The 3,430-nt window shown below is 56.4% G+C and overlaps 1 pseudogene; it reads left to right on the top strand.

Moving 5' to 3' along the window:
• Positions 1-1,170: 1,170 nt before the first annotated feature.
• On the top strand, positions 1,171-2,351 carry LOC144889986 (28S ribosomal RNA; annotated as a pseudogene).
• Positions 2,352-3,430: the final 1,079 nt, after the last annotated feature.

The following is a 3,430-nucleotide window of genomic DNA, read 5'->3' as shown; positions in this document are numbered from 1 at the left end:
TCTTCAGTCGGGCAGAGCATATATCGAGTCGGTGAAGGTGCGGGGCAATTTGCTCCCCACTGGATCCCACTCGACCGCGGCAGGCCTTTGGATGCTCCAAGTAGGTGGTGTGATGCGGGTTGCTTGGCGAAGGAGACACTGTCTCATGTCTCCCAGGCGTGCATCCGTACTCACGCTGTTAGAGTGCGGCGGCACAACGACGTATGTCGTTTCGTGTGCGGTCGGCTCCGGCAGCGTGGGTACGAGGTTCTGGTTGAACCCGGCATTCCCACTGCAGCGGGTCTGAGGAAGCCAGACCTTGTAGCTGCAAAACGTGGGCTTGCTGTGGTGCTAGACGCACAGATATTGAGCGACACCCTTGCGTTGACACCTGAGCACTTCCGGAAGAGACGCTATTATAATTGTGCCCGACGTCTATCAGTGGGTTAGTGGCAAGCTCCGCACTCATAACCCGCCACGAGTTTCGACCATCACTCTCAACTGGCGGGAAGTTTGGGCGCCGGAATCGGCGTCCATTCTCCGTGACCTAGGCCTTACCTTTGGGGACCTTCGGCTTATCACGGTCAAGGTGGTGGAGAGTACCATGCAAGCTTTCCGAGCCTTTAAGCAGTCCACACTACGCTGCCCGCGGCGTCAGGTGGGCGGGTGCCCTTGATGGCGCTGCGCTGATTTTGATTTTTTGGAGGGACAGTTTATCATTTTGATTTCGATTAAAGTTTATTTTCCCATTTTGCTCTTTTTTTCGTTTTGTCCCGGATCCCTCAGATATTATCAGGGATGTACTGCCCTGGGGGTACCAGGGAGCCCCGTGAGCCGCCGACCCCTTATACTATTTTTCTGTGGAGGGGCTGTATGATTAGGGTTTTTTGGGTTAAAGTTTCTTTCGTCATTTTCGGGATTGGTTTATTGTGCCCCGGAACCCTTCAAGAGATGGGTATGCGGTCTCACGGGGAGACAAGGGTCGTCGACCTGCCCACGGTGGGCGCAGATGAATGGTGGAGTCCACACCTAAAATGGAAAAACTAGTTGAAGCGAACTGAAAGCTCCTTTGCCTAATGGTAGCCAAATGCCTCGTCATCTAACTAGTGACGCGCATGAATGGATGAACGAGATTCCCACTGTCCCTATCTACTATCCAGCGAAACCACAGCCAAGGGAACGGGCTTGGCGGAATCAGCAGGGAAAGAAGACCCTTTTGAGCTTGACTCTAGCCCGACTCTGTGAAGGGACTTGAGAGGCGTAGAATAAGTGGGAGGCCCGCCGGGGCCCGCGACGTCCGGCCCCGCAAGGGGTGCGGGGCGCGCGGCGTCGCCAATGCGGAGCCGCCGGTGAAATACAATTACTCTTACCGTTCCTTTACTAACCCGGTGAGACGGGAAGTGCGGGCCCCCTGGTCGGGGGGTCCCGCGTTTCTGGTGCGAAGCACAGGGGTCGGCCGTACGAGGTGCGCGTCTTAACGGGTTCGCGTCACGTTGGAGAGTGACCCGGGCGACCCGCTCCGGGGACAGCTCCGGGCGGGGAGTTTGACTGGGGTGGTACGCCTGTCAAACGGTAAAGCAGGTGTCCAAAGGCGAGCTCAGGGAAGAAGGAAACCTCCCGTGGAGTAGAGAAGCGAAAGCTCGCTTGATCTTGATTTTCAGTACGAATTCACACCGTGAAAGCATGGCCTCACGATCTTTTTGACTTTTTGGGTTTTAAGCAAGAGGTGTCAGAAAAGTTAACACAGGGATAACTGACTTGTGGCGGCCAAGCGTCTACAGCGACGTCGCTTTTTGATCCTTCGATGTCAGCTCTTCCTGTCATTGTGAAGCAGAATTCGCCAAGCATTGGATTGTTCACCCACTAACAGGGAACGTGAGCTGGGTTTAGACCATCCTGAGACAGGTTGGTTTTACCTTACTGATGCTATTGTCGCCGGGACAGCAACCCCGCTCAGTACGGGAGGAACTGCGGGTTCAGACACTTGGCACATGCGTCTGGCGGAGCAGCCAGCGGCGCAAAGCTACCCTCTGAGGGAGTATGGCTGAAAGCCTCCAAGTCAGAATCCCTCCTTTGGCACGGCAATACTGTTGGGCGTGTGGCTTTGGCCGGGACAGCGCAAGCCTTTCGAGTTGGTGGCTCCCTTCGAGGACGGCTTCCGGTGCGGTCCTCCGCATGGCATCGGTTTTGAGGGTCGTCCAAAGAATCATGCAGCGCGACCCTCTCCGAGCTTGCCTCATGCGCAGCATGACGGTGGGGCGCCATGCGCCGTATGACTCCTAAACGACCTGGTTATGGCTCAGGGTGTCGTAAGTAGCAGAGCAGCTTCATCGCTGCGATCTATTGAAAGTCATCCATTGAGCTAATGTTTCGTCCCAGACCGAGAGCGAGAACGACAACGAGAACGACAACAAGAACGAGAATTATGAGCGAACGCACGCCTTGTACGCGCAGCTCACCGTCCCGGGTCGGCCGACCGGGACGGACGATGTGGCAGTCGACGATGCCGCAGCTCAGCTCACCGTTCCGGGTCGACCGACCGTCTCCAGGCTGACCGGACCGGAACGCGGAGCCTCTGCCGCCGGCACCGACCGCCTGCGGGTGCCATCCGGCGTTGGTCCTGCGTCTTCTTTTATCTTCCTTGCCCCTCGTTCTCTTTTACGCACACACGCATGCTTCACGGCGACACCGAGCGCCAAAAGGCTGCCGCTGCTGCCGCTGTGCCTGGCGCTTGTCGCATTGGGTGTGTGTGTGTGTGTGTGTGTGTGTGTGTGTGCGTGCGTGCGTGCGTGCGCGTGCGCGGAGACGTGCGTCTGCACGGACGCACATGCATGGCGGTGTTGTTTTTGTTGTTCGCCAAAGAAACTTCCACAAAGTACCTCGAACCAAATGCTCGCCGCCCTCCCTCCGTTCCTTCCCTACCTCCCTCCCTCCATCCCTCCATCGGTGGGGCCTCGGCACAGGCGACCACGACGTCCGTCCGCCACTTGCCTCGTTCGTTGGTTCGGTCCTTGGTAAACAGTCTGAATCACGTACGCACCACACATCCTCCACAAGTTCACTCGTCCATCCGACGATATCTCCCTTCATTTTTGCAGCTGAGACGAGACGACGATGCCGACGTCCAGGTCGAGGGTTAGTCGTTCGGGTTCGGGATAGGCAAAGGGTAGGCTGAGGGTAGAGTAGGGTTAGCATTAGGGTTCCGGTTAGGGTGAGGGTGAGGGTTAGGGTGAGGGTTAGGGTGAGGGTTAGGGTGAGGGTTAGGGTGAGGGTTAGGGTTACGGTTGGGGTTAGGGAAGGGTCAGTTGTTGGGGTTAAGGTTGTTATGGTTCGGGGTCGAGGTCGAGGTCGACCTCGTACCGTGCCCTGCCACTTTTGCTGGCATGGTTTTTTTTATTTCTTTATGTATTTATTTATTGCTTTATTCGTTCATTCGTTCGTCCATTTTTTT

This window comes from Myxine glutinosa, chromosome 1 (assembly GCF_964187855.1).
Source record: "Myxine glutinosa chromosome 1, kmMyxGlut1.1, whole genome shotgun sequence".
NCBI classification, from domain to species: domain Eukaryota; kingdom Metazoa; phylum Chordata; class Myxini; order Myxiniformes; family Myxinidae; genus Myxine; species Myxine glutinosa.
Note: the sequence above shows the minus strand (reverse complement) of the source record. Positions and strands in the feature narration are given on the sequence as shown.